The following is a 20,072-nucleotide window of genomic DNA, read 5'->3' on the forward strand; positions in this document are numbered from 1 at the left end:
GCCAGAGTCCGGCTGGGCAAATAACCGGGAGGTGATAAGCAACTTGAAGGTTCAAGCAGGAACTACTTTATTGCGAGTGAACTCAGCGGCAACTGAGCGAGAACTCAAAGTAGTGGGCACCTAAGGTAGCAGGAGCTGCCTCTCTGCCGGACAGCAGAGGTATATATACCCAACTAATCACACACAGCTTGACTCAATTAACATCATCTAGATACAACAGTCAGCCAATAAAGAATCCTCATCATCTTAATGGCTTGCTGGCGTTGCTTCACAAACCAATCCTCCTGGCAAGCTGCCAGGCGCCATCTTGACTTGATTTGCATCCCCAACAGTGTTTAACTAGACATGTATTCAATATAAACATAGGAAAGTTCATTCCATTGTCTTTCCTATTCCCATCCCCCCCTCTTCCTTTCATCATTTTCCTTTGTCAAACTTCTGTCTCCCCCACCCAGCCCACATTGTCTGTTAGCAACCGCATATGAGAGAGAACATTTGTCCTTTGGTTTTTTGGGATTGGCTTATTTCACTTAGCATGATAGTCTCCAGTTATATCTGTTTACCAGCAAAAGTCATAAAGCCATTCTTTAAAAAAGTATTTTTGAAAGTACACACACATACACACTTTGTATGTACAATTTAAGAGTATTGATTTTGAAGCTAAAATGTATGAGTTTAAATCCCATCTCTACACTTGATTTGGACTTGGGAAGTTAATGACATCTCCAAACTTCAGTTAAAGCAGAATGTATACAACCTATTGCAAAGAGTTAGGGGACATAAATGAAAAGTTGTGGGTGAAGCATTAATTAGGGTCCCTCACATGTAGTAAGGACTCAGTAAATAGTACTTATTATTATTTTTGTACTGGGAATCGAACCCAGGGTTGCGATACCATTGAGCCACCCTTTTTTAATTTTTAGACAGGATCTTACTAAGTTGCTTAGGGCCTATGATAAGTTGCTGAGACTGGCTTTGAATTTATGATCCTTAGGCTCCCAAGCTGCTAGGATTACAGGCATGTGCCATTGAGCCTGGCTTAGTATTTATTATTATTATTAAAATAATACCAAAGGTGGCTGAGAATTTAGAGACTAATAAGTATGACCCTTTTGTGGGGCTACTCTAGAGACCAGCCACTACAATCCGAGAACTCCTGGCCTATATAGCATTGGAGAACAGATTCATTTGAATGTTAAAAATTCAACTTTGTATTAGTAGGAGTGTGATTTAACTGTCAATTTCTTCTGTTTAGTGGGACCATGTTGCAAAATAAAATATAAAAAGGACTAGGGATGTAGCTCAGTGCTAAAGTGACTCTGGGCTCAATCCCAGTACCCACCCCCCCCCCACAAAAAAAAGTATTTTACATATTTTCATATTGAATCTTACTCCTTGCTAATGCTGCTTTTAATTGTGATAGGAAAACTTATGATTACATTAGCAAATGTGCTATAAAGCAGCTGATGAGAGTGATCAAGCTTGTTGACTGCTGATATGCTCCAATCATTAGTGTTCTATGTTTTTTCTGAGTCTAGAACCACTTGTTTTATATTTAACACATTTGCAGAATAGAGAGGTTCAATGATAAATATGGAAGAGAAGCTGGAAATTTTTTAAAGAATGTATTTGATGGGAATTTTTTTTTTTTTTTGGGCCCTAACACCAACATTTTATTTTATTTTATTTTATTTTAAATTTTTTATTGTTGGCTGTTCAAAACATTACATAATTCTTGATATATCATATTTCACACTTTGTGATGGGAATTTTTGAGGAAACGGAATAGTGATAAATAATTGTCTGATTTCTCAGTGTTCACCGTATTTACTTCTAAATGCAGTACAGACTTGTAAGGTCAACTTGAATTTGCTTCTCTATAGAAAGGAAAATGCAATTCTCCATCCAGTCAGCTCTTCTGTGTGTTTTGGATCTGAAGCTTTTCCCATTTGGGGGAGGCAGTGTGATTTGTTGGCTAGAAATCTGAGTACTGTAATTTTGTGGATAAGAATCCAAATGCTATGTAAGAACTTATTTTGAATATTGCCTACCCACTACTTCTCATAACTCTTTTAGGGACTCTGTATAATCAATTATGCAATAATAAAAGCCTATATTCAGCGTTTTATGAATATTAATTTTAATATAAACATCTAGTATTGTGGATAGTCTAAAGTAGGATGAAATATATGACATTGCCATTTTGCAGGTCCAATATTGTTGAAATCTGCAATCCCATATGGTTCAAATAGAAACCCCCTCAATAAATGGTAACTATTAAGTTAACAGAAACAATTACTTCCTGCCTTTGTATTTTATTGTATACAATTTATTCTAATTTCCCAGGTAACATAGCACTTTGCTATAACATTACTTATTCTTGCATAGATTTGGATAAACCACAAATCAAGTCAAATCATTTAATTATAAATTATTGCATAGGCATAATATACTTAAACATGTTCAAAACAGAATTCCTTTTATTAGTATGTATTAATTATACAGAAGAGTGAGTTTCATTGTGGCATATTTGTACCCAACAAGTCTGTTCTATTTACTCCACTGCTTAAGAGACACCTGAGAGATTTGTTTTCCCCATTTTATTCATTCTATAAATACAATCCATCTGAAGTGCTTACTAGCAATACCTTCAAAATATATTCCTGATCTATTGATTTTCCATAATTTTGACTACCCCCTAGCTTAAACATCCAACAACTACTGTAATAGATTATTTAGTTACTGTGCTCTCACATCCTCGACCCCTACAATCCATTCTTTAAAATGGAAGTGATTTAAAAAAAAAATTATTCTTAAGTTTTAGATGGACACAGTATCCTTATTTTACATTTATGTGGTGCTGAGGCTTGAACCCAGTGCCTTGTGTATGCTAGGTGAGCGCTCTACCACTGAGCCACAACTCCAGCCCTGGAAGTGATATTTTGAATTAGAGAATCAAAATTTCTACTAAAAACCTTTGTATTGGGCTGGTATATGGCTCAGTATACCCCTGGGTTCAATCCCTAGTACTGCAAAACCAAACCAAAACAACAACTAAAACCTTTGTATTGCTTTATACTACCCAGCATTAAAATCAAAGTCCTTACCCCTACAGGGGATTTATCCTGTTCCACACTGATGACCTACAAATGAATTTGGAAAGGGAATACATCTATTAGAAACTATAACCACCAGAGGGCACAGTTGTATTAGAAAGAGAAAAAAAGGCAAAATTATGATCTAACCATGGAATATTGATTTTTTTAAGTGTGAAAAAAAATAACACTGGATAAGGTAACCAGTAGTAACCATTTTACTATCTCTATATAGTAAAATATACACATATATTTGTAGTAACTATTTTACTATATATACATATTATACACATATATATATTTACTATATATGTAGTTTATCTTATATATACCATATATATGTCTTATAACATCATGTTGTTTATCTTAAATATATGCAATAAAAATTTAAAAATTTAGCTTAAACCTCCAACAACTGATTTACCCTCAATGTTTTATGTATATACTATTTTTTTTTTGAGAGAGAGAGAATTTTTTTTTTTTTTTAATATTTATTTTTCAGTTTTCGGTGGACACAACATCTTTATTTTATTTTTATGTGGTGCTGAGGATCGAACCCAGCGCCCCTCGCATGGCAGGCAAGCACTTTACCGCTTGAGCCACATCCCCAGCCCCATGTATATACTATTTTTAACTATATGCACCTTGTCATACACCAGAACTATTCACCAGTCTATTCATATGACTGAAACCATTTATCCACTGAATAGTAACTAATTTCCCCACTCCCTGGCATTCTTATTCTACTTTTTGCTTCTGAGTTTTGACTATATTAGAAAATATAAGTGGAATCCTGTAATATTTGTTTCTTTCTTTTTTTTTTTTTGACTGACTTACTTCATTGTCTTAGAAATCTATGTTGGAGCATGTAACAGAAATTTCTTCTCTTTTAAGCTGAATAATATTTCATTGTATTTGCATACCACATTTAAAAAATTTACTCATTTATTCATGGACATTCAGATGTTTCTACCTCTTCACTACTGTAGACAATGCTGCAGTGAACATGAGAATACAAATATCCTCTCAAAACCCCTTTGTAATTCTTTTGGATTCATACCCAGAAGTGGTATTGTTGGGTCATATGGTAGTTCAACTTTTTTGAGAAATCTCCATATTATTTTCTATAATAATTACAACATTATGTCATTTTGACAAATGCCATGTTAGCAGTATGAGGTGACATCTTATTATGATTTTTATATGTTCCTAATGATTAGTGATGTTGGGCATCTTTTCAGATACCTCTTGGTCATTTGTATTGTTTGGGAAAATGTCTATTTAGGTCTTTTGTTCATTTTTATTTGTTTTTGTTTTTACTTTTGAATTGTGTTTTTTTTTTCTTGTATTATCTCTCCCATTCAATGGTTGCCTTTCCATTTTAGTGTTTTGTTGTGTGGAAGCTTTTTAGTTTGATGTCCTTTCACTTTTCTATTGTTGCATTTGTTGCCAATGTTTTTAATGTCATATTAACATTGATTCTTAAAATTCAAACAAACCTTTAAAATTATTTTTCTCTCATTCTCTTTAATATGTGCTAACAAATCTAGGTGTAAGAAAACTCCTATGCTATTATAAAAACACAAATTTATAATCTAAGTTTATACAATTAAATGCAATTTAATATCAGTGTAACAAATGATGTGTTGCCCAAACCGTTTCTTGTAAAGTGAATATGACAGAATGCTGTAATATGGATTCCTGAATTCAGCATCCTACTATCATGTTGCACTTTTTCAGACCACTACAAGTCTTTATATTGACTCTTTTACATCCTAACATTTCACTGTGAGTTACTGTCACCTCTGTTCTCTGACCAGGGACAATCAAAGTTTTCCCATGTAAGGATAAACAACAGACCAATGTAAACAATGCAAACAGAGATACTTAAATCACAGGCATTTCATTGTGATTTAAACAAAAGTTTAAATTTTCCAGAAAAACCTCACAGACTTTCAAATTGAAATGTATAGACCTTAATTTGAGAGGCTTTAGCCATAGAAGATAAGAGCCCAAGTGTTTTACGTATGTTGACCTATCAAACGTCATGGATTGCCTATGTGGGCACTGATTTATGCCTCCCCCAACACTTCCTTTCAATCAGAAGTGTACTGATTTGGGTGATAAAGTATAAAGTTATATACTCTGTTTATAAGCCAGTCCAGTCCTAGGAATTTTCCTTTTTTTTTTCTTTTTATGACAGAGACTTGCTAAGGTTGGCCTTGAACCCTTCTGCCTTAGCTTCCTGAGTAGCTGGAATTACCCAGCTGACCTAGGGTTATAATCAGGAAAAACCTGTGTCATAGCAATAGGAAATAAGAAACAGAATAAAATGTCATTTATAGAAGTTTCACAGACCTCCCTCAGGAAGCATACCTATTCCAAACTGAGAGGTGCTTCGGAGGTCAATACAAACAGAAATATTGTTCTGATTTCCTTTTGTGACTCAGAGACTTAAATGGTTCCCTCTACTCCATGTGTCTCCAAAACACCCTTCAAAAATTCAGGCTATAAATAAGAAAATATAGTAAAAGTTTTATTATAATTAGGTTCCTCTAATATCTGAGGTCATTTTAGGGTAGGAGGAGAAAGACTTCTGAAAGGGTCACATTTACTGAGAAAAATTAGAATATAGTACAGCAGTTTTGTAACCATATGATATAATTTGGCTGACATTGTGGCTAGGGGTTGCTACATAACAAAATGACTCTTCAATGCCAAGTCTCAAGACTAAATTCAGTTGCCAACATGACTTCAGATGTCTCAGTGTGAACAATAATGAGAAAATGGCATGAAATAGTGATTTTTAAGGAGACTGAGAAAGATTTCTCTAAAAAATATATAAAGCATTTTGAGAAAAACTATGTGTGGGTGTGTATCTGTGTGTGGGTGTGTGAACTGGACCAAATCCAAGAATCCAAGTGGTTCACAAACTGAAATATGCTGACACTGGTTTGTTGGAGCAAAAGTAACGTAAGCATTCTGGCAATCTTGAGTCCTCATTCCTTCAGAGGATGACTATTATTAGTATTATTTTGTATTTATCAAGCTCCAAACTGGGGCAACTTGTCATAATGGGAAGGGCAGAAAGAGGGGGAAATGCGCCATCTGTCCCTGGCACTGGCATTCAGTTCATGGAAAATATTTAAAAGTTGTCAGTCAGAAGGTTTGGGAAGTTTCATATGATTTTAAAAGGTCTTACTGCCCTAGAAAGAAATCAATTCAATTCAATAAACATCTATTCTGACTTTGTTGGATGCTTGCAGGATACAAAAATAAATAAAACTGGGTCTGTTGGCAAGGATTTGCATTTTAGTAAGCTAAATTTTTCTATGTGCAGTTACTTGAGCACAACCTTCAAAATTTTTGTCATATCTTCTGAATTCTTTTTACTCAATATTTTTTAATATTATTTGCTCAATATTTTTCCAATATCTATATCTACTTTATGATTTTCCTAAAACGTATTTGGGAAATAACAGAATTGATGTTTTAGAAATATATTTTTTAAGTACGTGTGTGTACATACTTCCAATATACATGAATAAATAAAAACATTTAAATGTCTTTCCTTGGATTATCTAAAATTATTTTTGTACCACTCTATGGGAATGATCATGGTAATGAAATCTGAGTTGGAGGTTAAACTAGATTCTCCACTTCTGCTGGTGGATGGGGTCTGTATAAGCTGTAGGCCTCTATAGCTGAGAAATATGTTGCAGCTCTTAATGACAAGCTATGCCCTCCAGTGTTATAGTAGACCACTCCCAATTTCTTCTTGGCTTGCAAATTTGAAAAATGAGACCCACAGATGAGGATGAGTGAGTGTAAAAGTAAGATTTATTCAAGGGGGAATAGAAATATAATTCCCACAGGGCGAGAGGGGTCCCAAGAGAGGTTGCCCCTTGTGTGCTAGTCTAGAGTTTTATATAGTACTTGGGTCAACACTATTGGTCCAAATTTATGCTAATCAGGACTTGGAAGAGTTCCAACACAATTGGTTCACATTTATGCTAATAAGGGCTGGGAAAAGTACCAATGCTATTGGTTAGCTCTGCAATCACATTCAGGTCTGGCCCACTTCCACCTTCCTGCCTGCTTGTAGGGAGGTGGGAAGTTGAGGTCATCATGGATGGGGATGCTTTGGGGGTTCTGGAATACGGTGCTATGTGGATCAGGCATCTACACTGGACCAGCTGAGCTGCATGACAGATTGGCAGGCCTTGGCTTGCCAAATTTCTACACCTGAACAGTGGGCTCTGCTAGGCATTAGCCCGTGCCTTCCACCCATGCTCCAGTCCATCTGGGCTATCACTCTGCTACTTCAGGACAAGGGCTTGGCTTCAGTAAAGAATACTTGAAGAGGGACTGGGGTTGTGGCTCAATGGTAGAGTGCTTGCCTAGCATGTATAAGGCACTGGGTTCGATTCTCAGCACCACATTAAGTAAATAAATAAAAATAAAAGATAATATGTCTAACTACAACTAAAAACAAACAAACAAACAAACAAAAAAGAATACCTGAAGAAAATGTACAAGGGCAGAGAAATTCAGATGTTAGAGGTACAAAGAAAGTGTTACAAGAAACTACAGGAGGGGCTGGGTATAGCTCAGTAGTAGAGCACTTTCCTGTGCACAAGACCCTGGGTTCAATCCCAGGTTGTGGCTCAGCAGTAGAGTGCTCACCTACCATGTGTAAGGCCCTGGGTTTGATCCTCAGCATCACATAAAAATAGATAAATAAAATAAAGGTATTGTGTTCAACTACAACTAAAAAATATTAAAAAAAAAAAAAAAAAAAAAAGAAACCAGGGCTGGGGATGTGGCTCAAGCGATAGCGCGCTCGCCTGGCATGCGTGGGCCCCGGGTTCGATCCTCAGCACTACATACAAACACAGATGTTGTGTCCGCCAAAAACTAAAAAATAAATATTAAAAAATTCTCTCTCTCTCTAATGAATGAATGAATGAATGAATAAATAAATAAATAAATAAATAGATATGAAACCACAGGATGAATAGTTTAACTCTGACTGAATAGATCAACAAGGCCTACTCGGAAGATTTGGTATTTGAGGAGGTTTTAAGAAATATTTAAGTCTGTAATATTTTTTAAAACTAAAGCAACATGGAAAAATATAAGATTTGACAGAGCTTGGTGGTGAATTCATAGATACTTCTATATTAGCCTCTTCATTTCTCTATATGCTTGGAATATTTCACAATAATAAAGTGTGTCTACGACTTAGAGAAGACAAAAACATTACATTCCAAATGGAAGAGAACGTAAGAACAAAAGCAGAGAATCCTGAAATTCAGGGCCGGATGTCAGTTCTACTGCAGATGAGTGCTGGAAAACAACTAGAAAGGTAAGATAAGGTCCAATCATGCAGCACCTTGGCTAAGTGGTCCTGGCTGAGAGGTTTTTAGTGGAGGAAGGAGGGGACCACTGAAGGTTTCTGATGAATAATATGATCAGGACAATAGATTAGGATTTGAACTACAAGGAGAGCTCAGAGTTGGAAAGATTTTATAATAGTTCAGTTAAAAATATGGTGGTCTACTTAAGTTCCATAACATCTTGATTTCCTAAAAAAAAAAAAAAAAAAAAAAATCATTTCCACCGGGCAGTCACATTTCTTTCTTCCTATCCCAGATCCTTTGTAGTCTCATCCATCTATACTGTAGAATAGGGATTGGTAAACTTTTGCAAGATAGTAAATATTTCAGTGACCATATGGGCTCTGCTGCAACTACTCTGTCACTGTAGCAAGAAGAGAAGCCAAATACAAAATGAACAGACATGGCTGTTTTTTCTTTAACATTTTTTTTTAGTTGTAGATGGACACAATATCTTTATTTAGGTGTTTTTATTTTTATGTGATGCTGGGGATCAAACCCAGTGTCTCATGCATGCTAGGCAAGTGCTCTACCACTGAGCCACAACCCCAGCCCCAAATGGCTGTTTTCTAATAAAATTTTATATATAGTCACTGAAATTTCAATTCCAGATTTTTATGGGTCATGAAATGCTTTCTTTTTTCAACAATTAAAGAATGTAAAAAGAATTCTTAGTTTTTCAAGTGGCAAAAACAAAACAAAACAAACAAACAAACAAAAAAACAGGCTGTAGGTTAGGGAAACGCAAAACAAAAATCACAGGGTATAGCTCAGTAGAGCACTTTCCTGTGTGCACAAGGCCCTGGGTTCAATCCCTAGCACTGCAAACAAACAAACAAAAAGAACCCAGAATGAGTGTGTTAGTGAATTTTCTGCCACTGTAACAAAATACCTGGTATAATTAACTTATTAAAAATAGTTTATTTGGGCTCATAGTTTGGGAGGTTCCAGTCCATGAACAGTCGGTCCCATTGCTTTGGGTTTGTAGCAAGACAGCACATCGTGGAGGAGGCGTTTGTCAGAGTAAAACTTCTCACCTCATTGCCAGGAAGCAAGAGTGAAGAGGGTGCTAGGGTCTCACAATCCCTTTCAAAGGCATGTCCCCAATAACCTAAAGATCTCTCATTAGACGGGGAAAAAAAGGTCTTTCACCCCCTTCCAATAGCACCATCAAGCCTATAACACATGGAGTCTTGGGGGACATTTAAGATCCAAACTGTAACAATGAGATATAACTTCTCACCTTGGGAGACTGTAATAAAAAAGGTGGGTAATAAAAAATGTTGGCAAGAATAAGGAGAAATTAGAACCTTCATACATTACTCATGGGAATATAAAATGTAACAGCTGCCTCAGAAAAAGTTTGGTAGCTCCTCAAGCAGTTAAACAGAGTTATCATAAGCTCCAGCAATTTCACTTCTAGGTATATATCCAAGAGAAATGGAAACATTTTCAAACAGAAACTTGTATGTGAGGGGCTGGAGTTGTGGCTCAGCAGTAGCGGGCTCACCTAGCATGTGCGAGGACCTAGGTTCGATCCTCAGCACCACATAAAAATAAATAAATAAAATAAAGGATTATGTCCAACTTAAAAAAAAAACTTGTATGTGAAAATTCATAGCAATGTTATTCCTAATAATCCCCAAAGTGGAAATAACCTACAGGACTATCAATTAAGCAGTGGGTAAACTAAACATGAAATATCTATACAATGGAATATTATTTGGCTTCAAAAAAGGAATGAAATATTGATGTGCTACAACATGGATGAATCAAAAACCATGATCAGCTGCAGGTGCAGTTGCTCCCACCTGTAATCCCAGCGGCTCAGGAGGCTGAGGCAGGAGGATTATAAATTCAAAGCTAGCGTCAGCAACAGTGAGGTGCTAAGCAACTCAGTGACACCCTGGCTTTAAATGAAAATATAAAATAGGACTGGGCATATTGCTCAGTGGTATAGTGTCCATGAGTTCAATGCCTGGTACCAAAAAAACAAAAAAATAAAACAAATATGCTAAGTGAAAGACGCCAGTAAAAAGATCACTTACTATATGATTTCATTTATATGAAATGAACAGAATGGACAAATCTATCAAAATGCAAAGTAGATTAGCTAGGGATGAGCAGATTGTGGGGACAGGGGAATGACTGACTGTAAATGGGTATGAGGATTCTGGGTGCATGTGTCATGAAAATATAAAATTGATTGTGATGGTTGCACAAGTGAGTGAATATACTAAAAATTATTGAACTCTACACTTTAAAAGGATGAATTGTATAGTATGTGGATTATATATCAATAAAGCTGTTAAAAATAATAACAAGTTGCTGCTCAGTTAGTCCTATAGACAATAGTTTACCAGTCTCTGTTGTAGACCCATTCATGCAAGATACCAGATGAACTCTCAGAGCTTATTGGTGAATTCAATTATTTAAACTTGAAAGATTCAGTTTAGGAAAGCTGGAAGATGGTTATAGTCAGGAAAGGTTTTGTTCTCAGGACTTATTGGTGAGGGTATCTGTATGTCTTATAGATGTGTGATATAAGCACTGACGAATTCCTACTTACTTGATGGCTTGTAATTAAAGCCAGGAGTTCAGCATACAAATGCAGACACACTCAGTGTTATGGTTTGGATGTGAGGTGTTCCCCAAAAGCTTATGTGTGAGAGAATGCAAATGCAAGAAGGTTCAGAGGAGATGATTAGGTTGTGAGAGTCTTAACTCCCTGTCTCTTGTCACTCAATATGGCCTTGAAGTTGGATAACCCTGAGCCCTAATAAACCTGTTTTCTTTATAACGTATCCACTCTTTGTTTGCAACAGAAAATGAATTAATGCTACTCCATTTATGAAGGCTCTGCCCACATGACCAAATAACTTTTTGAAGGCACCACCTCCACACCATCACACTGGGCTTAGGTTTTAACATATTAATTTGTAGTGATTGAGGGCAAACATTTCATTCCATAGCAGCTAGTTAATTTAATCCTAAACTTCCCAAGTTTAAAAACAAGAAATTTCACCTCATTGTCCTCTTGGAGAGTTAACGTGAGGAGTTGGTGATGAAATTTAATCAGTCTTGGGCAAGGCAACTTAGCCTCTGTACTGCTCTTGGGGGCTTATGTATTCATTCCATAAATACTTATGTCATGCCTACTATGTGTCAGGCACTATTCCAGGTACTGGAGATACAGTAGTGAACAAGACATAATTCCCTGATCTCATGGAATTTTTGCTCTAATATAGTTAACTCTTCTTTTATCTGCTTTTTTCCATAATGAAATACTATATTATCATGAATTAGCCTTGAATCAGGCTCCTATGCTGCATAAGAGGTCACTGCACTTCTCCCTCTAGGCAGGATAGATCCAAACTCATCCCAAATTGATCTGCATAGTTCTGTCCACAGTATGGTTAAAAAACACTCATTTCTCTCCAACTCTAGTAATAGTCTGAGCAAAATATCATTCTACACTAAGATTACAACAATAGTGTTTTCTTTAATGGTCTCTGAATTTTTGGTTTATCCCTAGTTATTAATCAACCTCATTATATATTTTCTTTACTTGCAACCTTTCAGTAGCTCTTCTAATTTTCTTAGGATTAAATCCAAAATACTGAATGGCTTTGGGCTGCACTGCATACATTGTTCTGTGCACCTCACCTCAAATCACTATACCTTTGGCTTACCTACATTGTTCCTTCCACACCAGTCTTTCCTCTTTACTTTGAACATGCCAAGTCCCTTCACAGCTCACCTTTATACATTGCTGTGACCCTCTTCCTGGAGGAGTACTGCCACTTTCACTGGGTTTATTTCCATTCGCATCCACAAGATGAAACTTAAATGTCACTTTCTCAATAAGGCTACCTCTGATTCTACCCTATTATACACTAAGTTACTACATGGCTATTTATGCAATTATTTAATGAATATCACCTCCTTTTGACTATGAGTTCCATAAAGCAGGGCCTTGTGTGATTTGTTTACTACTGTACCTCTTTAAGTGGACCACAAGCTGGCTAAGTGTAGATGCCCAATAGTTACTATTAATGAGAAACATGTTCTAAAAAAACTCAATTAGGAGAAGATGACTAAGAAATTACCTTAAAAAGTAAGAAAATATTTTATGGCTAAATATTATGATACAGTAATTAGAATAAAAAGATGAAAAATTAGGGATATGATTAGACAGGGTGGAGCAGAGAGTGACAAAGACAGGGGAAAGAAATTGGGAGAATCACAGCTATTTTGCAAGAGGAGGAGATGGGGAAAAGAATTATATTTAATATAATAGTGATGTCTTGACTGGAAGAGCATTTACTTTAGAAATAAAGTTTTCAGGATACTTGGAAAGTTGAAACCCAGGGCTACTAATCATACATGAGCCAGAGTAGAGTTCCAAATTTTGTTAAGAACAATTTTGTTTCACCTCTTTTGCCTTGAGTCTTTAGAATATTCCCAGTGACATATTACAAACCTTCCTCAAGAAACTAGACATTTCAGGAAATAAAGCATTAGAAGTTTCTTTGCTTTCATGAGTGAAGCTTCTCAGTAATTCACTTTCAGGCTCAATTCTAGGATAATTTGTTTCATCTCTTCTCTTTTTGCTGCTCAGGTGGTGATAGCCAATTTAAAAAAAGGAAAAGGATGTTTGGTTTTATCATTAAGTGTCAGGAAGAGGACATTTCTAGAAAGAATTTTTTAATCATGAAGAAAGCAAGGCCCCATGGGCCCATGCAGACCTTTGCCTCCTATGTAAATAGATGAATGAATGGAAATGCCACCTTTTAGTAAAGCAGACAAGAATGATAAGGGCGAACGAATGTTCAGAGGAATTAGAAATTTAATGATATGTCCATGCTTTATAAAATACACTCAAAAGATCTCTGAAGAGCACATGTGAATTTTAATGTTACTAGAAAAAAAATCCATAATCATTTAAAGCATAAAGAAAGTCCTAATGAATGCTCCAATCTTCTACAGAATTAATTGGAAAGAAAATGTTGACAAAGGTTTATTTCCAATACAGTTCTGAAATTTAAATAATGGCTGTAAATAAGAATAACATTCATATTTTAAGAAAAAAGATGAAAATAAGTGTTATTTGCTAGGGTTCAATAGTATAGTACTAGCAAAACAAATTGTTATAATTACTCCAATAGCTAATTACAGAGCTCTGTGTTAGGCACTTCAAAAATTGATAAGACCCAGTGACTATCTTCAAGAAATTTCCAACTTCAGCCGCTCCTGGAGCTGTTTGTGTGCTCCTTCAGTGAGGATCTGGTACCTCTTGTGAAGCGGCAACTGAGGAGACTCTGGCGCTCACCATGGCCAAAGAAAAGCCCAAGGAAGGAGTCAGGACTGAGAACAATGATTATATTAACTTGAAGGTGGCAGGGCAGGCTGGTTCTGTGGAGCAGTGTAAGATTAAGAGGCATAGTAAAGTAATGGAAGCATATTGTGAATGACAGGATTTGTGAATGAGGCAGGTAAGATTCCCATTTGACGGGCAGCCGATTAATGAAATAGACACACCTGCACAATTGGAAATGGAGGATGAAGAGAAAATTGATGTGTTCCAGCAGCAGACAGGAGGTGTCTACTAAAAAGGGAATTTGCTACTTTACTCCAGAACTCTGTTCTTACAGATCAAGAATACATTCTCAATTAGAAAACTGCAATTTGGTTCCACCAAATCCTGACTACAGTATAGTTTTCTTTCATTTTCCCCTTCCCCATTCCTTTATTGTACAAAAAGTAACTGGTATATGTGCACAAGCACATTGCATTTTATTTTATTTATTTTTATGTGGTGCTGAGGAGTGGACCCAGGGCCTTGCATGTGCGAGGCAAGCGCTCTACCTGAGCCACAACCCCAGTCCGCCCCTCTCCCCATATTGCATTTAAAAAAAATTAAATGGCCAATGATGTTTTGATTGACATCAGATAGAGATGGGATAGGAAAAAATACTGGTTCTGTGAAAATATCCCCTTTCTCCATTAGTGGCGTGCTCATTCAGCCTTATCTTTATATTTCAGTGTTATTTTGCTCTGTTTAAACATAAAACAAAAAAACCTGAACAACATAAAAATCCTTGCATACCTTGTTCACTTGAAGAATTTTAATGTTTTTCATTTATCATTGTAAAACCTAGGACAATTTTGTAACTTTTTGTATGTTGCTATTACATGTAGTACAATCTGTCTTTAAGTAGGGGTAAAGTATTCTTAAAAAATAAGATTCCTAGATAGTTTTCCCTTCAAGTCAAGCATCTTGTTATTTAAATAAATTTCTTATTTAAAATGAAAAAAAAAAGTTGTTTCCAGTGTAGCAAGATGAGTAAGCTAACCACAGACTATAACTATAGTCATCAGGGATTTCATAACAAATGACCAGAAGATTCCAAATTTCATGGGAAATAGGGTATACTTTATTCAGACAACCAGTAACATTTTCATGGAGGAGGTTAACACTGGAGATGAGGCTTAAAAATTAGCAACACATTCATAGTCTAAGTGGTTTGCAACTGCAAAGGTACAGAAGCAGAAAAGCAGACATTTTTAGGAAATTCAAGTTATTTTGACAGAGTATAAATTACACATGGGGGAAAAAAGTAAAAAGCACTGAGTGCCAGAACTGCAAGTTCTTATTCAGTCTGTATTCAGACTTTTACAACTAGAGACCTACATATTCTTTTGATAAAATGAAGTTGTACTATTTGTTTCTTCCCCAACTTCACATTAAATTGAACTAACTGGTGGTGAAGGTGAGGCCATGTGAAGAGAATTACTTTCCCCCTGTCTCAGAGGGGTTCAAAAGTAATTTTGAAGAACACATTTGCAACCAGTTTTTCTTTCAAATAACATTCTAGTTTCAAGGAACTAGGTCAAATTCCTTAGCATGTTTGCAAGGATTTAACCTGTCCCTTTCTAGGAAAAGTAGCTTCTCCAACTTGTTCTGCAAGAGGCTGATCTGGTTTAGTTTGTCTCAGTGAGGGTGATAATATGCTGATGATATTGGCCCAGTGGCTGATCCACTAGAGTGGCCAAATTTGGTCTTTAGCAATGGAAACTACTGCTAAAGAATTCCAAGGACAAATTCTTGCAGCTGTTTTCAAACTTGAACATGACGAGAATATCAATCTATAAGCTGGTGTGGCACATCCTGAGGGTCTGCTGAAACTACAGGAACCCAGATCTCAAAATAGCAAATAAAGGTACTATTAAAATAAAAAGGGTGTATCTACATTTAAGCTCTTTTAAAAAGAAATGTGAAACAAAATACTAAAAATAGATATGGAAGTAACTGAAATTCAGAACAATTATATACCTGACAATTAAAAATGAAATGTAAGAACACACTAGGGAAAAGGCTATATAAGAGATGATCATTAACTCAAGGAGGTATAATAAGGAGGCTTCCCAGGCTGAGTGCTAACTGAATATAAGGAGGAGGTGGGGGCTTAAAAAGCTTTCTCAATCTGAAGTCCTAGTGGTGGAACTCCTTGTTCTCAAGGTTTTAACTCAGGCCTGATAATAAGCACTTTAGGAACTGCTGCCAAACTTGTCACCAGAAGTCCTCACACAAAACCTCTGGGCCTTGAATGGCCTGATGACTGTGAATTTACTTACTATTCTACTTACCTAATCATACAGTATTTCCAAATACCTAATTGCTGTCCTTTTAACCCCCCAACATGAAATCCATGTTGGGCCAGTCAGGAAAATGATTCGATTTGATCCCCCAGGCAAATGTAGAGGTAATTTTTAAAAAGCAAATTGCTGCGCAGGTAGCTTGGAAAGGAAGACATAACAGAAATACTATTCATTTAATTCAGTCAGTAAATACATATATTTGAATGCTCAATATATTCTTAGTACCATGTTGATGGTATAAGGAGGAGAAATGTCAGGGTCTAACAGTTAAAGGTAAAGGATCAACACAATTTAATAAAGGTATAGACAGTACACAATTAGCTGTTAATCTTCTTCGTATGCTCTGTGCTAAAAAGGGTCCCTTATCAAATTGCCTTGCTACCATGGTGACAGTTACTAAGAAATGCACAGATGCACATATGAACAGGTTAAAGGTTTTTTTTTTTTTTTTTTAATATGTAGTGTTTTTCCAAATGAATGGTTCTCTTGTTTGTCTATTTTGTGCTCCTGGGAATCAAATGTGGCACCTCACACATGACAGGCAAGCACTCTACCATTGAGCTACATCTCAGCCCAAATGAATGGTTCTTAATATTGGTTTCCAATTTCCTTTATGAATTCTCTATATTCAACTTCTTCAGGAAAACTGGACCAACAACATATGGACATCCCCACCCCATGCTAACCCTACACAGTTTGGGGATTTTGCTGCAGGGGTCTAACACTTCATGTTAATTTAGAAAAACTGTCAAAAATTTTGTGAATCTCTGACTGTTCTATGATGGGAAGCAGAGAATTGGTTCCCTATAGAAAATTCTTTACAGTATCTTCATTGTCCAAAGGCAAAGACCCTTTTACCTGTACTCAGGTAAATCATTTCCAAAAATAAAACATTTCTGCATTCAGTTACAGAACTATATTCTTGGGCAGTTACCACAGCTCTGCTTTAAGGATAAAATCTATCTATAACTCAAAGGTTTCCAAAAGTGCTCATTTGAATTATATTTGAATGTTGTCCCCTAAGGAAGTCAACATGACAATAAGCACGGTTTCTTATGAGGATGGTATTTCCCTGAAGACCTCAGCCTACATCCATATAACTACATATATACATCTATCATGAGAATGTTATATATTATACAGAGCAGTGGAAAAGGTATCATGGAAGATGTAAGAAAACTATAAAACAAAATCAAGATCCTATAGAAGCTAATAATTTCAAGGGTGAGTAAAGTATCCTTACATAGAAGTAGTAATTATACAGTGAAAAACAAAGTAGGATTAATTCACAGAGTTCTGAAATTTTTGGAACTAAAATTACTTTAAGGATCATTCTCTGTTTTGTCAAAGAGAAAAGTATAGCCCAGTAGGGTTAGCAGTTTATGTGAGATCACAAAATAAATTAGTGGCAGAGCCAGGAATAGATCCCCAATATCAAGAGCTATGTCTACCTCACTATATATTTCATTAACCAAGGATATACATTGCTTCAGAAAATACACATAAAATTTCTAGCACAATGTCTGGAACCATTCATCATGATCACAATCATCATCATCATCACAGTGGTGAAGAATACAAGTTTGTATTAGCCAGAACTTGATGTGAGTCCAGTTTTGTCATTTACTCTGTAATTGTAGATAAGCTACTTACCTTCTCTAAGACCTTGTTCCTTCAAATGGGAATAAAAATAGAATCTATTTATGCAGTATGTGTATTAAATGAAATTTTAATTTAGTACACTTTATGTTGAAACTTTCAAACATTAGCTCTTCCATAGCATTTATTAACCTAAATAGGTATACAGTCAAAGATACACATACATAGAATATTGACAGAACTTCTCTTTACCCTGCCAAAAAAGAAGCCAGTTAACATTTACTAAACTTTCACTAGATACAGATATCAGTATCTAATTGTATAAAACAAAGAACACAGGGAAGAAAAATTATTTGGGATGTTATAATACAGAAACTATTTATCATTCTCAACAAGTACAACCAATCACCTAGTGAGGTAAACAAAAAGTTGTCCTCTGCCTACCTCTGATGTCCCATCTAATTATTTTAAAAATAATTTTAATTTCTGATTATAAAAAGCTACAAAAATTTGTCATCCAAATCATGTTTAAGTGTATGGTTGTAAGGCATATTCCTATGTTTAAAAAAACATAAGCAGAATTTTTTTTTAATCTTATAAAACTGAAAACTCTAAGCCCCTAGCAATGATAAATCTGAGTTTCTGTTTTAAAAGCGCCAGTTCAGTGTAGGAAACCAGGCAATTATGATATGGAATGATAGACACATAATAAAGCTAGTGCTATAAAAGTTCACAAAAGGGCATCCAAAAGGGAGTGTAAGAGAAGGCTTCTCAAATGAAAGGATATGGAGTTGGCCAAAGATGAGACCTGAAAAGAGCCTAAAGCCACAAACCAGTTGTAGTGGTTCTTATAAACTAACTGGCTCTCAGCATCCATGCCAATCTTCAGTGTGTTTTCTTTCTTTTTTTTTTTTTTTGGTACTGCAGATTGAACCCAGGGGTGCCTTAGCACTGAGCCACATCTCTAACCCCCTTTTAAATTTTTTTTATCTTGAGAAAGGGTCTTGCTAAGTTGCTTAGGGCCTCACTAAGTTGCTGAGGTTGGCCTCAAACCTGCAATCCTTTTGCCTCAGCCTCCCTAGTTGCTGAGATTACAGGCCAGTGTTCTTTCTTACACTGCAGAGGCAACAAGAGGGGAAAGCCACATTTCCTTCAGCTAGAGTTCTGCTTCTGCCAATTAGATGCACTTGGAAGGTGAATCCCAGGCCGCAGCCATCTGTTTTGTTTTTGATGGCAAACTCAATTATGGACACATTGGACTTTTCTGTAGTAGTATGTCAGTGTCTGACAACTAACTCTGTGGGCGCTGAGAGATCATTGTAGGGCAGCAGTGATTTCCTTATTTAAGTTGGATCACTGCTACAGGGGTATGTCCTTGAACTCAACAGTCCAGTAGATACCCCTGATTCCCTGCCATTCTAATTACTGTAGAGGTAGCAGCTCCCCAAGTAGACCATCCAGCAGTCTTAGGAATCACTTCTGGAGGCCTGTCAAATGACCATTCCTTTAAACTTTCCAATAATTTTGTAAACTCCTGATTTCTTGTATCAAATCTCTTTTGCTGAAAGTGGTTTGAGTATTTCCTATTTCTTGCACCTAATACACTAACAATAAAAAGATGCAAAAAGTGTTATAAATAGCATAGTCTTCAGGGGTCAGAAAACTAGAAAACCTTTTTTACAAAGACATATCCACTTTTACAAAACATATCTGCAGAATTTTTTGAATCTTGCAAAACTGAAAACACTAAGCCCATTAAACAAATCCCCATTTCTCCCCCCTCCAGCCCCTGGCAACCACTATTCAACTCTGTACCAAATAATTTGACTACTGAAGATACCTCATATAAGTAATATACAATTTGCCTTTTTGTGACTGGCTTAATTTAGTATTATGTCAAGATTCACACATCTGTAGCATATGACAGAATTTCCCTCCTTTTAAACGCTGAACAGAATATGATTATACATATATACCACTTTATTCATTCCTTTTTAAAATACCTTTATTTTACTTATTTTTTTTTTGTGCTGAGGATTGCACCCAGGGCTAGGCGACTGCTCTACTGCTGAGCCACAACCCCAGCCCCTCATTAATTCCTTGATAGGACAAGTGGGTTGCTTCTGACTTGAGTATTATGGATATCAGTTTTATGAACACAGGTGTGCCAAGTACCTCTTTAAGGTCCCACTTTCAATTCTTTTGGCTATATACCCAGAAGTGGAATTGCTGGATCATATGGTAGTTCTATTATTAACTGCTTGAAGAATCTCTGTATTGTTTTCCACAGTGGCTGCACCAATTTATAGTGCACAAA

General features: G+C 36.0%; 1 long non-coding RNA gene and 1 pseudogene across 1 annotated transcript in view; one reads left to right on the plus strand and one right to left on the minus strand.

Moving 5' to 3' along the window:
• The window catches only part of LOC125617608, a 115,389-nt gene that overhangs the window by 83,783 nt on the left and 11,534 nt on the right, over window positions 1-20,072 (minus strand). The gene's annotated exons all lie outside the window — the stretch shown is intronic.
• Window positions 13,828-14,106, plus strand: LOC107139822 (annotated as a pseudogene).

The sequence above is a fragment of the Marmota marmota genome, unplaced genomic scaffold (assembly GCF_001458135.2).
Source record: "Marmota marmota marmota unplaced genomic scaffold, marMar, whole genome shotgun sequence".
Classification (NCBI taxonomy): Eukaryota; Metazoa; Chordata; class Mammalia; order Rodentia; family Sciuridae; genus Marmota; species Marmota marmota.